At 51.5% G+C, this 20142-nt stretch overlaps 1 non-coding gene across 1 annotated transcript; it reads left to right on the forward strand.

Annotated features, from left to right (window-relative positions):
• Positions 1-5421: 5421 nt before the first annotated feature.
• On the forward strand, positions 5422-5495 carry TRNAT-UGU (transfer RNA threonine (anticodon UGU)). The gene has a single exon. It is a non-coding gene; the product is annotated as a tRNA-Thr (tRNA).
• Positions 5496-20142: the final 14647 nt, after the last annotated feature.

A 20142-nucleotide genomic window follows, 5' to 3' on the forward strand; every position in this document is an offset into this window, starting at 1 on the left:
ATAGTAAGTTTTAAAGTTGTTTGAACTGTTTGCAGCACCGTTATCCCTCAGCGTGTCCAAATGAGTGGCCCATTTTTGCCTTTTGCAGTTCACCCTGTTTTGAGGTGGACCCATTTGTCCTTCCTATCTACTCCATTGTCTCATGAATAATTTGAGTGTGCCCTTCCTATCAGGAACCAGGGAGCATCACATCTATACCATTCCTCCTATTGCAAAATTATTGTTCGGAATCACCAATGATTCAGATTATATCATTGCCAGTTGTTCTCACGTTGCTCTGGGTTGTGCTGAAGAGCAGTTATATTGGGAACTTTCCCAATTATATTTAAAGGAAGAGGAGCAGGGGCAGGAAAAGAAGTGTCATTTCAGCCTCTGTGACACTGGAAGGAGATGGGGTGACTCAGAGATTCCCTCCTTCCCCATCACTCCAGACCTGTTAACTCTGCATGGCTCAGACAGGAGGGATCTTCGTCACATTCTATCCCTCCACTTCTCAAAGTGTCACGTGATGAAGCGTTCTCAGCTGTCTGTGCTTGGAGACGATGCTTTGACTTCTTTAATCCTATATCAGAGTCGCTATGCCTGGAGATGAAAGTGTCAAAAACCTGGAAGGGGAATTCAGATGGATCCCAAGCACCGTGTGATCATTTGGAGTTTAAATCCCAGGTTCCATCAATTGGTAAAGCCACTTCTGGCAAGGGGCTGTTTTGTCCCCCATTATGGGGGATGCTAGGTTACTAAAAAATTTTAAATAACCTAACTAATTCTATGGCATGGGGAATGGTCTCCTTCATGATGCAGATGTTGAGGAAATAGAAGTGGGTTTTTTATTGAATTTGTCCTTTGTAGGTGCTAAAAAAAAGTGTATGAAATGAAATCAGTGTTGGAAATCTAATAGCTGCAGAAAAATAGCTAGTTTTGAATAGAAACTCCAGCTCTGATAACTAACAGGCCTGTATCCAGTCCCTTGCCTGGAATTGTGCCACCAAATTAAAGAAAAGCCGGGCATGTTTCAGGAAGCCATTCCTCACTAACACTGCTGAGATTTTGAGTGCTTTTGTAAAGGATTCTACTTCAGAGAAGTGTACATTTACCCTAACCAAGGCCAAGGATTTGGAAAGAACTGGGGTTGAATGAGTACACGCTCCGTTCTTGGTTTCCATCCCAGTAAAAGAAGCTATGGTGACCAAAGCCCCAAGGAAAATTGTTTGTTTGTACAACTCAGTGATTACAGATCCAAAGCATGCCAGGGTTAGATTGAGAACAATCATCCTTCACCATTTGGATCCAAAGAGAGAGAGTGCTTCATAGGACATTCCCTCCTCGTGGATTCCAAACTGGGTGCCTGATTGGGTAATGTCAAAGTCAGATTCAGGACTCACATAATTTGTCAGACCATTCTGTTTATTAGCAAAGCACTTTGCCAATGCACCCAGATATGTGAGCCCCCTGCAAAGGCTCAAGCTAACTTATTTATACGGATAAGCCAATTTAACATAAGAGACAAAAGGAAGCAGAAACTGACAAATATACATATATATCTTACTTGCATACTAATGTTTACCAATCTCCTAGCTCAGTAGGAGCTCTAAGTTAATTAGTTTGAGGACCCATTGTCTCACACTCCTTAATGTTTCTCTTCTTGACAACTATATTTCAACTAACCCTTCAAGTAGCATTTCTTTAATGAATTATAATTTCAATATAATTCATTCTATTTTCACAGAAACAAGGACTTTCAGGCTGTGGAAATGATGGTAACCAATGAGGCAACGAACGTGTCCGGTTCCAATTTCAGACTTCCAGATACTCGCATGTTGAGTCCTGATTCTCTGGTTTTGTGTCTGATGCTCCGGCTTCACAATAAAGCTGAAGTTGGCACAGCTGCCCCCATGTAGCTGCACTGGTGTAGCATGCTATTACAGATGCTCTAAGCCAATGGGAGAGATCTCTCCCGTCGGACTTCATTAGTCCAGCCCCCTCAAGCTATATGTCCTGCTGACGTAGCGCTATCTACACAGGGCGTTAGGGCTGTGTAACTACATTGCTCAACTCTGGATTTTTCACACCCCTGAGCAATATAGTTATACCGATAAATGCCTTTAGTGTAGGACAGTTTTCTCTTGTGTTTTATGCATTTACATCCCTTCTCCTCTACCTCCTCCTACTTTGAAAGATTAAAAAGTGTGAAAAGAGAGAGTTTTTTTTTTCCTCGTGATGCAAGCATTCCCACATAGGAGACCCCTTCCACCAACACACATGGCAGAAGAACCAGCGATATATGAACTCAGAGAATTGGTTGGGACCTACGTTGGGACAAACCAGAACTAGAGCCAAGGTTCAGTTGTTGGCAATGGGGATTAAAAGAAAATGAACTCATATGATAAGAATTTGAGCTCTTTGAATATGTTATTGTTTCCAATGAAAATGAATTTATTGGTTAAAGAGTAGGAGACTAATTGTGTGATAATCTGAATCACTTTGTAAAACAAAGTGTCTTGTTTAGTGACAGCTGATCTTGAAAAGTTAATTTGGCTCTAATTTACCCCCTGTAGTGTAAGGAGTGCTGGTAGAAAACCTCACTCTAATGGTTGGGGTGGAAGAATGTGTGTGAGAGTGTATAAGTGAATATTGGCCCAGTATAGATTTTAAATTTTTGTGTTTCAAATAGAACTTATTTTGCATAGTTTCAAAGTCTATTTCTAGTGAAAGCAAAATTATTCAAAGAGACAATTTGTAGAAGTTTTTCAAGTTCTTACACTTCCAGTGTTTGAAGTATAGACAGAGCCTGAGACAGACTGATCCCCTATGGGAAGTGAGTCATGACATGAATTCCAATTTTGACCCATTTCCCTATATGTGAGGGAGGTACTAGTATGGAGGGCTGGGCCAGCTGTCCGATCGCCTGGTTCCTCAACTGTAGCTACAGCTCTTAGTACCCATCCACCCAAAGACTGAGAGAAATGGAGAGTTCCAACCATTGTTATTTTAGTATCTTATTGTTCCTTTCTCTGTTTTTTGTGCTGGTCTTTCTATTATATCAGGGTGTGAGGGTATAGCTCAGTGCATGTTGTGACAAAGCTCTGTCCTTGTCTGTATGGGTCCCGCGTTTCCTGGTGGATTTTGCTAGCCTCAGAGGCTCACTGTGACCCTCCACATAGCCCTTCTCTCTCTCTAGAGGCAAGGGCCACAGCTTACTGAGCCATCATAAGCCAGCAAGGGAGGTGAGGAGAAGCAACCCTCCCTTGCACAATCTCTGTTTCCCAGTATCCATGATTAATCAAGAAGGAGAGGGGAGGGGAGGGGGGAGCCCGGGCCTACCCTCTACTCTGGGCTCCAGCCCAGGGACCCCAATAGTAGCAGCTATGGTAGCTGACTTTTGGGAAATAGGATGTGTACAATTCCCTGGGCCGCTTCCCCACAGCAGCCCCCACTCAGTATCTCCTTCGCTGTTACCTCAGGGCCTCCTTCCTTGCACCTGATGTGGATTTGCACTGCTTGGTTCCTCCAACAGCACGGCTTCCTCCTACAGATCCTGACACATGTGCCTCACTGACGAACTGGGAGGCTTTTCACTTGTTCCAGCCAGGCCTTGATGGGCTTCACGTGTTCCAATCAACCTAGCTATCTCCACTGCTTTCTAGAAGGATCTTAATTGGCCCCAGGTGTCTTGATTAACCTGAAACAACTGCCATTTGGTTACCATAGTACCAAGGATTTGTTTAGCTTGGGGCTAACATAACTGTTCCTCACGACTTAACTATAGCCGTCTTGCCTTGCCCCGTCGCAATGTGTGACAAAAGCTTATTGGTGCCAATTGGCGAAGGGGTCACTGTCATTCACAAGCAACTCCTGTCTCAGACCTGACAAATTCACCACACCTCGGACCCAGAGCAGGGGTGGTGGAATCTTCCTTACAGTGGGGGGGCCACCGGCGTCCGAACTGTGACGCCCCCATGACACCCCTTTCGCCCCAGCCCTCACTCACTCCGCCCCTTCTCCCTGAGGCCCCAATCTCACACCGCCCCTTCTCCCTGATGCCACCCCTCCCTCCCTCCGAGGCCACACCCACAGAACGCCTCTTCCCCCAAGGCTCCACCTTGTTCCCCCGTCCGTCGTCCGTTCTTAGGGCTGCTAAAAAGTGCTGGGCCCATGGCCCTCTAAACCCCCCTCGTCCTGCACCCTGACACACAGCCAGGCAGGCAGCAGTGTGTGTATGTGACAGAGACTGCTGGGCTGTGCTGAGCCAGTGCGGGAAGTGGGGGCTGATGTCAGGGCTGTCCTGCTCTCCCTGACTCAGGACTGGGGTGTCCCCTCTCCCCCTGACTCAGGACTGGGGTGTCCCGCTCCCCCTGACTCAGGACTGGTTGCTTCCAGCAGCTGTCTGAACTTAGGGACAGCGTGCCAACACACTCACTCTTCCACAACACACACGCTCCCCGAACACACACACTGTCCGTCCCCAACACACACACACTCTCTGCCCACCATGCCCACGGCAGCTGAAAAGCAGCTGGCAATCGAGTCGGATGCCCATGGAACAATGGGATAGAGAAACCTGCCTCGTATGGCTGCCCACGAGGCATTGCAAACCCTTCCCAAAGCACCCTGCGGCCAGTTGTACAGTGGGATAGCGTCCCACAATGCACTGCTCTCTGTGGCGATCCAAGAGCTGCAAGCCTGGATGCGCTCCGGTGACACAAGCAGCCTAGTGTGGACATGCAACAGCGACTTAATTAAAACGCTTTAACTAAAGCAGCATAACTCTGTCGTGTAGACGTAGCCTGGCTCCCACTGGGGCCAAGGATGCTCAGGCCCTGAAACTGTAGAGCCACAACTTCCTCTGGGCAGGTGCCTCGTGGGAGGGGCAGAGAGGTGTGAGCGGTTCTCAGGGCAGGTGAGGGGAGGGGACAGAGAGGAGTGTGTGGCAGGCTGGGCAGGTCTCATGGGAGGGCTCAGAGAAGTGTGGGTGGCAGGCAGAGTCTGTCTCAGGAGAGGGGGCAGAGAAGTGTGGGTGGCAGGCAGACCGTGGGGTAGGGAGCGGAGAGACACGAGCAGCCGGCAATGAGGCCTTGGGGGAGGAGAGGAGCGAGCGAAAGGTGGACCAGCAGGCCTCAGCCAACGGAGACAGAGTGGGTGGGAAGAAGTCCCCCTGTTAATCCAGTGCTATCTACACTGGGATTAGGTTGGCATAATGGCATTGCTCAGGGGGGTTAAATTTTTTACCCCGCAAAGTAATGTCGTTACACTGACTTAATTTTGTAGCGCAGACTTGTCCAAAGAATCACACACACACCTTGGGAGCAAAACTTCACCTGCTTCTCTGCTTTACAGAATCCAACACAAGCAACGCTTGTCCGGCCGTGGGGGGCGTTGGCAGGGAGTCAGGTGTGGGCAGACACCATACGTTAGCCAGAGACGGGCACCATGGCTTAGCTGGCTAAAGCACCTGTCTTGTAAACAGGAGATCCTGGGTTCAACTCCCAGTGGTGCCTTGTTGAGTGGCTTTTGGGGCACCTGGTACTGGCTGCTGTCAGAAGACAAGATACAGAGATAGGTGGACCTTTGGTCTAGCCCAGTGATGCTGGTTTTGCTGTTTAAATTACACGCACAGGCACTGATGATAGAGTGACTGAAAGTTTGGGTGTTAAGAGCTGATAGGTCAGTGGTGCAGTCCCCTCGCAGATGACCCCCTCCTTCTGGGACAGGGGCAGGTCCGAGCTCTCACACCAAGTGGCTCATTGGGGCTGTGTTAGCCGACGGCCAAGGATGTTTGGTGAGGTGCCAGCTATGCCCGTTTATACCATCCGTGACTTTAACCGCTAGGACGCACTGTCCCTTCGCGGCGGGCAGCCCGGGCTAGGCTGACGGATGCCCCAAGGTCCTAACCACCCGTGACTTTAACTGCTAGAGCTCAGAGCTCCTTCGCAGTGGGCAGTCAATACTGACTGACAGGTGCCCCAATGGCAGCACTAAGAGCATCTCCACACCCGTGACTTTAACTGCTAGAGCTCAGAGCTCCTTCGCAGCGGGCAGCCAGGATTGACTGACAGGTGCCCCAAGAGTTTGCCCCGTGGAGGCGGCACAACTCAACGCTAGGCTCTTAGTACTCTCACCTAATGGCCAGGCTTTAGAGCCAAAACGGCTGAGGTTCTTTAATTGTGTCGGCTGCTTTACAGTAAACCAGAGAAAACAAGTCAGGCTTATGCATAAATGGTTACCAAAATTTATTAAGCTAGATTCTAATCATGTGGTTACAAAATTGCTAGTGCCTACTTATTTAAATGTAGAGATGTTACACACACAAACAAGTTACAAAACTGAAGCCACAATCCCAAAGAAAGAAAACAACGTATAGAGCTCTATTTCAAAATATGTGTACACTAAAGATAGGAGATCAGGTGTGGGTGCTTCTTACCCTCCTTGCATCTCTCGATTCCAGCGGTGCCAAGCCAGGATCGGTCACTCAATTCCGCGGAAAGATGAATAAGGGACAAGGCGTAGGGACCCTCTTAGCTGCAGAAGTCTTGGGAGGCTGTCACTTATCTGACCCGCAGATAGATAGTGAAAAGCACTCAAAAATCATGGTGCTGTAGGTCCCCTACTTATACCTCTGTACTCCTTTATTCTCTTTCTCCTTTCTTATGCCAAATTGAGGCTGGTCTGTCTGGGTGACGCCAGCTTTCGCAAGAGTAGTTTACACTTGCAAGGGAGAGAAACAATAAGTGTTGACTACTGGACATTTCTTTTATCAGGGTAAATATTTTCCCACCTAGGATGTTGGGGTGTGTGCATCACGCTATTTAGTAGGGGCTAAGAGCCATGTCTGTCACAGGGCCTCTGCCTGCTGTGAGCTTAATCGTCCTATCTGTTCCCAGAGGCACATTGTAGCAGCACACCTGTGCTTTCACAGCTTCAAAGGCTGTGCTGGAATATATGTTAAGTGCCCTGTTCCTGCTTCCTCCTGTGTTTCCAGCAATGCTGGTCTGGGGGCGGGGGGGCGCTGTCTGTCTGGCTACACTTGCCTCTATATAAATCCATGGTACACCCACATCTTGAATATTGTGTGCAGATGTGGTCGGCCCATCTCAAAAAAGATACATTGCAATTGGAAAAGGTTCAGAAAAGGGCAAAAAAAACCCGGACTAGGAGTACGAAACAGCTTCTGTATGAGGAGAGATATGTAAGACTGGGACTTTTCAGCTTGGAAAAGAGACAAGAGGGCATATGAGAGAGGTCTATAAAAGCATGTCTGCTGTGGAGAAAGTAAAGAAGGAAGTGTTATTTACTCCTTCTCAGAACACAAGGACTAGGAATCACCCAATCAAATTAATAGGCAGCAGGTTTATAAGAAACAAAAGGAAGTATTTCTTCACACAACACACAGTCAACCTGGGGAACTCCTTGCCAGAGGACGTTGTGAAGGCCAAGATTATAATAGGGTTACAAAAAAAAAAAAAAAAAAACACCATGAGAAATCTATTGAGGACAGGTCCGTGAATGGTATATGAGCCAGGATGGGCAGGGATGGTGTCCCTAACTTCTGTTTGTCATAAGCTGTGAATGGGTGACAGGAGATGAATCACTTCATGATTCCCTGTTCTGTTCATTCCCTCTGGGACACCTGGTGCTGGTCACTGTCGGAAGACAGGACACTGGGCTAGATGGACCTTTGGTCTGTCCCAGTGTGGCCATTCTGAAATACTAGGGAATCTAATGAGTCCACTGCAATGGCAGGGAGTAGGAAAATCCCTGGGTGTGGAGAACACTGGGAAATTAGAAACTATCATTCAGAAGCAACAGACTCTAAATAGTCTAGAAAAGCAGAATGTGAAAAATAAGAATCGGGGTCATGTGACTTCAGGAACGAGGGACTCAAAAAACCAAGTCTGCAGAGAAGGTAGATTGTGGCTAGTGCACATGGGGATGGGGGAAGCAACTCTCCAGGTCTCAAGGATTTTCACCAGCAACCGAGGCCATTGTCCCATGCACGGGGCAATCCGGAGCAGTGAGGAGTTGTGTCATCTGTAATCCTGGCTGAGTTTCAATGCTCTGCTGCTGGAGCTCCCTTGTCTGGATTCCTCCAGCCAGCATTCAAGGTCTGTGTGATCAGTAACCCTGGACCAGCCGCTCTGACCCCAGCAGCCTGCTTCTTACACCCCAAGCACTTTCTGGTCTGGGTGGAGAAGGCTCAGGGTTTGAGAGAAGGCCAGGGGTAGGAAGCTTCTGCTCGTTATGCTGGACCTAACCCCCTGTTTTACTTGTGCAAACAGGAGATATTTGACACTGTGCGATTCTGCTCCTGTGCTCTCTTCCCACAGCGTTCAGCAGCAGGGGAGGGTCTCTGGTCATGTGTGTGTCACTGGCATGCTGGGGTGATGCTGGAACAGGACAGAGCAGAGGTGGCATTGTGGGGGTGGCGTGAACCTCATCTCTTCAGTTCCCCTTCCAAGAACCGAGGGGACAGGAACCCTTACCCAGCGAGGTCACAGTCTCATAGGTCTCCTGCATGACATCTCTGGAGAGGGCTCTCTGAGCGGGGTCCAGCAGAGCCCCCTCTTCCCTGGTGAAATACACAGCCACCTCCTCGAAGGTCACCGTCCCCTGAAAGAGCCAGAGCCCCACACGCAGGACCTGCTGCCCCACTCACAGCCCCACTATTCACGGGGGAGAGGAGCCAATCCAACGGAAACTCTGGGTGGACCGCAGCCAACAGAGTCCCACCCCCACCCCGCTCAGAGCACACAGGAAACACCAGGGTGAGGGGGCGAAGAGACACCCCTCCTCTCTCCCAGCAGATCCATCACACACCTACTAGCCACAGACTGATACCGGAGATGCTGCCCCGAGCAGAGTCTAGGGAGAGATCTCTTGTAGGAAGCCCAACACCCTCCTCCTTGTGAGGAGCTGGATATGAGGCAGGGGAATCTCCCCTAAGCCTGACTGGTGGCTTCCCCCTTCATATTTAAAGGCACCCACTGGTTAGTTGGGTCAGGCTCCAGCACTAGGAGTCTGGTCCTTTTTCCCAGCCCCATCTACGTGGGTTATTTTCTGTTCACCAAATTGGAGCACTTCCACCTCCGAACCTCATGGGTCTGTTCCAAGAATCTAGGCCACTTATTAAACAACTCCCAGCAGGTCTGCCACCCCCTGGTCTCCTCCCTTTCTCCACCCTGTGCATTTCCTGCCCCGCTCCAACCTCCAAACCAGACGGTGCAAACCTTCCCCTCTCCCGTGTATTTGCTGTCCCTCTCCCTCCTGCAGGAACAGATCAGAACCCCCCCAATAATCCCTACCTGAGCTGGCTCCCCTGCAGCTATGTCGCTCCCCTGTCCCATGGGAGGACGGGATGAACCGGAACGAAACGTGAGCGTCGTTCTGCAGCCTGATCGGGAGAGAAGGGCCGTTGTGGAGGTTTGGGAACGGGCATTAGTTCATTTCACATCACGGTTCCCCAGGCTCTTTCCTTGCAGAGCGAGATCCGAGATTCTGCCATGCTGAGAAAATGCTAAAAGAAAAGGAGTACTTCTGGGACCTTAGAGACTAACCAATTTATTTGAGCATGAGCTTTCGTGATCTACAGCTCACTTCATCGGATGCATACCGTGGAAACTGCAGCAGACTTTATATACACACAGAGAATATGAAACAATACCTCCTCCCAACCCACTGTCCTGCTGGTAATAGCTTATCTAAAGTGATCATCAAGTTGGGCCATTTCCAGCACAAATCCAGGTTTTCTCACCCTCGGCCCCCCACACAAATTCACTCTCCTGCTGGTGATAGCCCATCCAAAGTGTCAACTCTCTACTCAATCTCTGGATTACAGCAGAGACCTGGCCCCTCCTGCCAGGCTAAGCCCACAGACACACTTTTAACCTCTTTTCTCTCTCCCGCATCCCAAAACAAAGTCTCTGAACGCAATCCTAGAAAAAAGCAGAACCAAAGGAGTCCCTTTCGAGGATTCCCTCTGACACTGACCCCACGGCAGCCACACCCCAGCAGGAGGGACATGGAGTCAGGAACTGGGTTTTCCTCTCTCTCATCCTCGTCTTGTCCACAGGAAAGTGATTCTCCCCACAGTGCAGTAATAGATCTGTCTGGGCAGATGAGAGAGCTGGAAATCTCTTTCAAAACTCTTTTATCCCACGGACCCTGTCAGTCTCTCTATCTCCTTTTCCCTGTGCCCTCTCCATGCCTGTCTGCAAGGAAACTCTCATTCCTGGGTTGTTTGCTCCCCCATGGCTGGATTTGCTCCTGCAAATGGCAGGAGAAATGGGGTGGGGGGCTGTTTGTGTAGAGTCATTTTATAGTCCTTCACTGCCTGCCTGGGATTTCCCCATTGCCTGCCTAGGACCCCCACCTGCCCTCCACCAGGATCTGCCAGGCCATTTGCCTGGGACCCCCTCCTCCTCCCAGCAGGACCCCCTGACGCTTTACAGGAGGACCCCTCACTCTGCGCCAGGGACCGCCCCACCACAGCGCTGTGCACTGGGCATGGCAATGGTCCCAGGAGCCAGCTGGGCAATCCCAGACAGAGCCCCTGACACAGCACCAGGCAGCGTCTAATCCCCTGCCCCACCTGCCCAAGAGACCCCCACCCCCACCGGTCTGCAGCCAACAGGCCCCCAGCCATACCCACCTCCAGGACCCATAGCCTTAGGGCTGGGCACATCAGAACTACTCCCCGAAACCCCAAACCCTCCAGAACCCACCTACCTGACTAGGGCTCCCCCTGCCCAGCCACCCAGAGGCCTCCCCCTACCACAATGCCCCTTCAGCTCCCGCTGCAATCTCCCCACACAGACACCTGCCCCCCCCAGCAACAGTGTTCCCTCACAGTGTCTGAGAAGTGGATAGAAAGTTATCACCACCCCCTGCTGGCCAGTCACACAGGCAGAGGGAGCCCGGGGGGACGCCTCTTTAACAGGAGAAGGGAAGCCATGGAGGGCCAAAATAAGTAAGACATTTCCATACTCTGTCACTAGCAAATAATGGCCACCGTGGATCCACCCCAGAGTTGGCTACAGCTTTGCACTGCGGGAAGCCCCACCTCACGGAGACCCTTTGTCATGGGGTTTGGGATATTTCTGAACCACGCTGCACTCAGAGGGACCTCCTCATCCCGTGCCAGCTGGAGAAAAGAAAAGGGTCCAGCCAACTCTCCTGTTACCAACTGGGAACCACCCATCCCCCAAACAGGGGGAGGCCCCTGGCTTTGATGGGTATTGAATCTATGGCTAGTCTCTTTTATCAGCAAACATTTTTAACAGAGAGAAAGGAGGGAACAAATGATTCTCAAAGGAGAGGGAAAGATGATCATTGTTGCAGGGGGATTAATTTCCCAACCAGGATGGAGAAGGACTCAGGGCGACAGGTTCCCCCAAAGAAGGACAAGTTGCTAGGATTTAGAGACATGGGGAACAGCCCCAAACCCAAGAGGATTTTTAATTGACATTTGATGATGACATCGTAAGAGGGAAAACTGAGATTTGAGATCAGTGTTCAGAAATGGAAGAGAAAGGAGGGAAATCTGAGGGATTTTGGATCCATTTATGCAAATTATAGAGAGGAAAGTGGAAAATGAGAGGGATTTTATAGCAGTTGTTGATAGGAGGTAAAAGCTGAGTGTATTTCCCACCACTATTTGGTCAATGAATAGAGCGGAAATGGGCAACATTGGCAAACGTTTGAGATCCATATTCAGGAATCTGAGAAAAGGTGTAAATCTGAGATTTTCGTCGTAATTTCTAATCACAGAGACAGGGAAAGCTCTCAGGGGCATATTCAATTAGAAGTAGACAACTAGAGTAAAAGTGGGGCAAACTTTTTTTTATCAATCTTTGAGACGTACAGAGAAAACGTGTCACAAACTACGCAATTGAGAACATGGGATAAACGCCAAGACCGGGGGGGGGGGGGGGATTTTATGTGGCTATTAAATAATGAGCTGGAAAAGGGGGACCGTTTGTCATATAAAATCCAGCCTGTCCAATACATAAACAGAAAGTGATGGTCCCCACCCCGGCCCCCGTTCACCTGGGCAGCAGGGAGCCCTCTGAGGGGCTGACTGAAGGGGGCGGGGGGGGGGAGCTGGAGGGGTCCCTGGGGGCGGGGAGGGGGCGGCAGTGGGGGATGGGCAGGTGGGGGCAGGTGGGGGCTGGGGGCAACGGTGCGGCAGTTGGGGGCAGCAAGTGGGACTCGGAAGCGGGGATCGGGGGCAGCCCCATGGGGGACACGTCCCCTCCCTTCCCCTCCCCGGCAGAGACCCGGTGTCTCCTCCCACCCCCACGCCGGGGCAGCCAGGTTGGGGGATGGCTCCGGGCTCCAACTTCCCACCGACACCGGGACAAATCGCTGCGGATAAAACGGGGGAGGAGGGAAATCCCGCCCCCCCCCACGGGAGGGGAGTTTCAATGGACATGTGAGGAGGAGGGAGAGACGGGGGGGGGGGGATCAGGGGAGACCAGAGAGCGGATCAATGGGGGGGTGGGGGGAGCTACCGAGAGGGAAAAGGGGAAAACTGGGGGGCATTTGTGCCCGTGGGGGGAGAGGGGATCCAATTAACTCCCCCGCCGCCCCCCACTTCCCCCCCGGGAATTTCCTGGCTGCACAGAGACAGTTCAACCCCCCCCCCCCACGCAACTCCGGCTTCTCCCCCCAACACCCCCCAAGGGACCCCGCCCGCCGGGCCCCAGTCTCTGCCCCCCCCAATCCCAGCCGTGCCGGGGGCAGAGAGTCACTTTCCTGCCCCCCCACCAGCGCTCCCCCCCCCGCGGGGTCTCCCACTCACCAGGTCGCGGGCGGGCAGAGCCCGGGGCTGGTCCCAGCTGGAGAAAGCCCCCCCCGGCCGGGCACGGGGGGGTTAATGACGGGCCCCCCCAGCACAGACCCCGGAGCGGAGCCGCAGCTGCTCCTCCGAGAGACCCGACACGAGACAGCGCCTGGGGGCGGGGCCTGGAGCTGACCGGGGGCGGGGCAGCGTCTGGGGGCGGGGCCTGGAGCAGACAGGGGCGGGGCAGCGTCGGGGGCGGGGCCTGGAGCAGAGCAGGCGCTGCCTCGTGTCGGATCTGTAGGAGGAGCAGCTGCGGCTCCCCTCCGGGGTCTGTGCGGGGTGGGGCCCGTCATTAACCCCCCCGTGCTCCGGTGAGTGGGAGACCCCGGTGGGGGAGCGCTGGGCGGGGGGGGCAGGAAAGTGACTCTCTGCCCCCTACCTGCCCATCCCCCACTGCCGCCCCCTCCCCGCCCCCAGGGAGCCCTCCAGCGCCCCCCCCGCCCCCTCCAGTCAGCCCCTCAGAGGGCTCCCTGCTGCCCAGGTGAACGGGGGCCGTGGGGGGGGGACCATCACTTTCTGCTTATGTATTGGACAGGCTGGATTTTATATCACAAACGGTCCCCCCTTTTCCAGCTAGTTCTTTAATAGCCACATAAAAGCCCCCCCGGTCCTGGCGTTTATCCCATGTTCTCAGTTGCGTAGTTTGTGACACGTTTTCTCTGTACGTCTCAAAGATTCCTCAAAAATACCCTCAACGTTTGCCCCACTTTTACTCTAGTTGTCTACTTCTAATTGAATATGCCCCTGAGAGCTTTCCCTGTCTCTGTAATGATAAATTACGACGAAAATCTCAGATTTACACCTTTTCTCAGATTCCTGAATATGGATCCAAAACATTTGCCAATGTTGCCCATTTCCGCTCTATTCATTGACCAAATAGTGGTGGGAAATACACTCAGCTTTTACCTCCTATCAACAACTGCGATAAAATCCCTCTCATTTTCCACTTTCCTCTCTATAATTTGCATAAATGGATCCAAAATCCCTCAGATTTCCAACCTTTCTCTTTCATTGCTGAACACTGATCTCAAATCTCAGGTTTCCCTCTTACGATGTCATTATCAAATGTCAATTAAAAGTCCTCTTGGGTTTGGGGCTGTTCCCCATGTCTCTAAATCCTAGCAACTTGTCCTTCTTTGGGGGGAACCTGTCACCCTGAGTCCTTCTCCATCCTGGTTGGGAAATTAACCCCCCTGCAACAATGATCATCTTTCCCTCTCCTTTGAGAATCATTTGTTCCCTCCTTTCTCTCTGTTAAAAATGTTTACTGATAAAAGAGACTAGCCATATATTCAATACCCATCAAAGCCAGGGGCCTCCCCCTGTTTGGGGGATGGGTGGTTCCCAGTTGGTAATAGGAGAGTTGGCTGGACCCTTTTCTTTTCTCCAGCTGGCACGGGATGAGGAGGTCCCTCTGAGTGCAGCGTGGGTCCAGAAGTATCCCAAACCCCATGACAAAGGGTCTCCGTGAGGTGGGGCTTCCCGCAGTGCAAAGCTGTAGCCAACTCTGGGGTGGATCCACGGTGGCCATTATTTGCTAGTGACAGAGTATGGAAATGTCTTACTTATTTTAGCCCTCCATGGCTTCCCTTCTCCTGTTAAAGAGGCGTCCCCCCGGGCTCCCTCTGCCTGTGTGACTGGCCAGCAGGGGGTGGTGATAACTTTCTATCCACTTACCAGACACTGTGAGAGAACATTGTTGCTGGGGGGGGGGCAGGTGTCTGTGTGGGGAGATTGCAGCGGGAGCTGAAGGGGCATTGTGGTAGGGGGAGGCCTCTGGGTGGCTGGGCAGGGGGGGCCCTAGTCAGGTTAGTGGGTTCTGGAGGGTTTGGGGTTTCGGGGAGTAGTTCTGATGTGCCCAGCCCTAAGGCTATGGGTCCTGGAGGTGGGTATGGCTGGGGGTCTGTTGGCTGCAGACCAGAGGGGGTGGGGGTCTCTTGGGCAGGTGGGGCAGGGGATTAGACGCTGCCTGGTGCTGTGCCAGGGGCTCTGTCTGGGATTGCCCAGCTGGCTCCTGGGACCATTGCCATGCCCAGTGCACAGAGCTGTGGTGGGGCGGTCCCTGGCGCAGAGTGAGGAGTCCTCCTGTAAAGTGTCAGGGGGTCCTGCTGGTTGGAGGAGGGGGTCCCAGGCAAATGGCCTGGCAGATCCTGGTGGAGGGCAGGTGGGGGTCCTAGGCAGGCAATGGGGAATTCCCAGGCAGGCAGTGAAGGACTATAAAATGACTCTACACAAACAGCCCCCCACCCCATTTCTCCTGCCATTTGCAGGAGCAAATCCAGCCATGGGGGAGCAAACAACCCAGGAATGAGAGTTTCCTTGCAGACAGGCATGGAGAGGGCACAGGGAAAAGGAGATAGAGAGACTGACAGGGTCCGTGGGATAAAAGAGTTTTGAAAGAGATTTCCAGCTCTCTCATCTGCCCAGACAGATGTATTACTGCACTGTGGGGAGAATCACTTTCCTGTGGACAAGACGAGGATGAGAGAGAGGAAAACCCAGTTCCTGACTCCATGTCCCTCCTGCTGGGGTGTGGCTGCCGTGGGGTCAGTGTCAGAGGGAATCCTCGAAAGGGACTCCTTTGGTTCTGCTTTTTTCTAGGATTGCATTCAGAGACTTTGTTTTGGGATGCGGGAGGGAGAAAGGAGGTTAAAAGTGTGTCTGTGGGCCTAGCCTGGCAGGAGGGGCCAGGTCTCTGCTGTAATCCAGAGATTGAGCATTTTCTCAGCACGGCAGAATCTCGGATCTCGCTCTGCAGGGAAAGAGCCTGGGGGAAGCGTGATGTGAAATGAACTAATGCCCGTTCCTAAACTTCCACAACAGCCCTTCTTGCCCGGCCAGGTTGCAGAACGACGCTCATGTTTCTTTCCGGTTCATCCCGTCCTCCCATGGGACAAGGGAGCGACATGGCTGCAGAGGAGCCAGCTTAGGTAGGGATTATTGTGGGGGGTTCTGATCTGTTCCTGCAGGAGGGAGAGGGACAGCAAATACACGGGAGAGGGGAAGGTTTGCACCATCTGGTTTGGAGGTTGGAGCGGGGTAGGAAATGCACAGGGTGAAGAAAGGGAGGAGGCCAGGGGGTGGCAGACCTGCTGGGAGTTGTTTAATAAGTGGCCTCGATTCTGGGAAGAGACCCATGAGGTTCGGAGGTGGAAATGCTCCAATCTGGTGAACAGAAAATAACCTACCGAGATGGGGCTGGGAAAAAGGACCAGACTCCTAGTGCTGGAGCCTGACCCAACTAACCAGCGGGTGCCTTGAAATACGAAGGGGGAAGCCACCAGTCAGGCTTAGGAGAGATTCCCCTGCCTCATATCCAGCTCTGGGAGTGGCTAAGTCATTATGCAAGGTAACCTATTTCCCCTTGTTTTTTCCTGCCCCCCACCCCCCCGACGTTCTTGTTAAACCCTGGATTTGTGCTGGAAATGGGCCACCTTGATTATCATACACATTGTAAGGAGAGTGATCACTTTAGATAAGCTGTTACCAGCAGGAGAGTGGGGTGGGAGGAGGTATTTTTTTCATGATTTGTGTGTATATAAAAAGCTCTTCTACACTTTCCACAGTTTGCATCCGATGAAGTGAGCTGTAGCTCACGAAAGCTTATGCTCAAATAAATTGGATAGTTTCTAAGGTGCCACAAGTCCTCCTTTTCTTTTCACAAGGAGGAGGGTGTTGGGCTTCCTACAAGAGATCTCTCCCTAGACCCTGCTCGGGGCAGCATCTCCGGTATCAGTCTGTGGCTAGTAGGTTTGTGATGGATCTGCTGGGAGAGAGGAGGGGTGTCTCTTCGCCCCCTCACCCTGGTGTTTCGTGGCTGCTCTGAGCGGGGTGGGGGTGGGACTCTGTTGACTGTGGTCCACCCAGAGTTTCCGTTTCATTGGCTCCTCTCCCCCACGAATAGTGGGGCTGTGAGTGGAGCAGCAGGTCCTGAGTGTGGGGCTCTGGCTCTTTCAGGGGACGGTGACCTTCGAGGAGGTGGCTGTGTATTTCACCAGGGAAGAGTGGGCTCTGCTGGACCCCGCTCAGAGAGCCCTCTACAGAGACGTCATGCAGGAAACCTATGAGAATGTGACCTCGCTGGGTAAGGATTCCTGTCCCCTCGTTTCTTGGGAGGGGAACGGAAGAGATGAGTTTCCCGCCACCCCCACAATGCCACCTCTGCTCTGTCCTGTTCCAGCATCACCCCAGCATGCCAGTGACACACACACGACCAGCGACCCTCCCCTGCTGCTGAACGCTGTGGGAAGAGAGCACAGGAGCAGAATCGCACAGTGTCAAATATCTCCTGTTTGCACAAATAAAATGGGGGGTTAGGTCCAGCATAACGAACAGAAGCTTCCTACCCCTGGCCTTCTCTCAAACCCTGAGCCTTCTCCACCCAGACCAGAATGTGCTTGGGGTGTAAGAAGCAGGCTGCTGGGGTCAGAGCGGCTGGTCCAGGGTTACTGATCACACAGACCTTGAATGCTGGCTGGGGGAATCCAGACAAGGGAGCTCCAGCAGCAGAACATTGAAACTCAGCCAGGATTACAGATGACACAACTCCTCACTGCTCCGGATTGCCCCGTGCATGGGACAATGGCCTCGGTTGCTGGTGAAAATCCTTGAGACCTGGAGAGTTGCTCCCCCCATCCCCATGTGCACTAATCACAATCTCTCTTCTCTGCAGACTTGGTTTTTTGAGTCCCTCATTCCTGAAGTCACATGACCCCGATTCTTATTCTTATTTTTCACATTCTGCTTTTCTAGACTATTTAGAGTCTGTTGCTTCTGAATGATAGTTTCTAATTTCCCAGTGTTCTCCACAGCCAGGGATTTTCCTACTCCCTCCCATTGCACTGGACTCACTAGGTTCCCTGGTATTTCAGAATGGCCACACTGGGACAGACCAAAGGTCCATCTAGCCCAGTGTCCTGTCTTCCGACAGTGACCAGCGCCAGGTGTCCCAGAGGGAATGAACAGAACAGGGAATCATGAAGTGATTCATCTCCTGTCACCCATTCACAGCTTATGAAAAAGAGAAGTTAGGGACACCATCCCTGCCCATCCTGGCTAATAACCATTCACGGACCTGTCCTCAATAGATTTCTCATGGTGTTTTTGTTTTTTTTGTAACCCTGTTATAATCTTGTCCTTCACAACGTCCTCTGGCAAGGAGTTCCCCAGGTTGACTGTGCATTGTGTGAAGAAATACTTCCTTTTGTTTCTTATAAACCTGCTGCCTATTAATTTGATTGGGTGATTCCTAGTCCTTGCGTTATGAGAAGGAGTAAATGACACGTCCTTATTTACTTTCTCCATGGCAGTTTTGATTTTATAGACCTCTCTCATATCCCCCCTTTGTCTCTTTTCCAAGCTGAATAGTCCCGGTCTTTTTAATCTTTCCCCGTACAGAAGAGTTTCATACCTGTAATCATTTGGGTTGCCCTTTTCTGAACCTTTTCCAATTCCAATATATCTTTTTTTGAGATGGGGCAACCACATCTGCAGGCAGTATTCGAGATGTGGGTGTACCATGGGTTTATATAGAGGCGATAGGATATTTTCTGTCTTCTTATCTATCCATTTCAGAATGATTCCCAACATTCTCTTTGCTTTTTGACTGCCGTGGCACACTGAGTTGATGTTTTCAGAGAACTGTGCCCAGTGACTCCAAGATCCCTCTGTTGAGTGGAAACAGCTCATTTAGAGCCCATCATTTTATATGTGTAGTTGGGATTATGTTTTCCAATGGGCTGCAATATGGTGCTATCCTGCTATCCTGTTCCCATTCTCATAAAAGAAGAAGAGCATCCAAATGCGTGTTTACCTTCATTCCCTCAGCGGTCCTCATGGGAATCCCTGATCGGTTCCAAAGTGTATTAAAACCTTTCTTAAAGGGTTACCTCCTGGTGGTTATCAGGTCCTGTGAGTTTGTAGCCCAGAAAGACCCCCCTCAGTCAGCTCAAACTCAGCTGTTTATCCCCCAAAAGTCTGTCGTCTTCAGTCTCCTGAATGAGGGTGACTCCCTTTCTGCATTGGGTAAAGCTTCAAAAGGTGGAGCTCTGCATAACCAGCCTTGAGATCTGGCATTCATCACCCCGTAGCGATACCAGCTTGCACAGGAAACCCATCCCGCAGCCCTTCCTGGTATCATGTGGCGCATCTCGGCATCATAGTCTGTGAAGAATTCATGCTTTCAAGGGCTGGCTTAGATATACAGATAACAGTCATAATTAGGGCAAGAGTTTGCAGGCAATGAAAAGAGAGTAATTGACAAACGTGAGCAATATCTAATCCTTTAAAGCCTGAAAGTGCCTTGGGGGGAGGGGACAGGAGCCGGCTGTGTGGGGGCGGTGGGGCTCAGATACTGGGCATTGAGAGCCTAGAGCCAGCTGTGCGCTGGAGAGACGGGGCATGAACCAGCTGTGTACAGGGGAGATGAGCAGGGGAGAGGTGCTGTGGACACAGCCGCGAGCAGCTGTGAGTGCCGTCCTCTCTGCAGCATGATGAGAGAGCCTGGCATCTCACTGCCGATCCCAGACTTGTATGAGGAGGGAAGAAATTGGCATCAAGTCTCAACCGCAGCCAGCCTGTGCCCTGGGGAGGAGACGGGTGTCTCCAGGGAGAAATCTGGGGGATTGTGACCCTGCATGCCCCACCCACCCTCTGATCAGCAATTCCGGATATTAACGGTGATTCCAGAAACAAAGAGTAATTTTGGGAAAAAATGCAGTCCTAGCGACAATTTCCGGAAAACACTGGCCCTGGTTGGAACATTAAATCCGATAGTCTCAAGATCTAGGCCTGTGTTGATCAGATCTGCCACTCTGCCTTCACGGAGTTCACTCTGCTGGTGGGTTCTACCTCTTCCCCCATTCTGTGTCTGCCTTGTCTATTTAGATTGTAACTTCTTCAGGGCACGGGCCATCAACGCTTCTCGGTTTGTACTGTGCCTAGCAAAATGAGGACCCACTGTTAGTTGGCCCTTAGGCACTAAGGTAATGAATATGATTTATAATAATCATCTCCTGGCACTTTGAGCCAAGGAAGCCGGCCTTGGGACGTTACTACTTAAAAGTGAGCTGGGCTTAAAAGCATGGAATATTCTTTGTGACAAGTATCCCACAAATTCCACTGACCTCCCTTGTTTTCTTTGCCTTGAGCAGGGTTTCCAGTTTCCAGAACTGATGTGATCTCGCAGCTGGAACGAGGGGAGGAGCCGTGGGTCCCAGACCTTCATGGCTCTAAGAAAAAAGTGCTCCCGAGAGCTGCCTGCATAGGTGAGGCATTGGTTAAACCAACCCCAAAACTGTCGGTGAATA

The sequence above is a fragment of the Lepidochelys kempii genome, unplaced genomic scaffold (genome assembly GCF_965140285.1).
Source record: "Lepidochelys kempii isolate rLepKem1 unplaced genomic scaffold, rLepKem1.hap1 scaffold_29, whole genome shotgun sequence".
NCBI classification, from domain to species: domain Eukaryota; kingdom Metazoa; phylum Chordata; order Testudines; family Cheloniidae; genus Lepidochelys; species Lepidochelys kempii.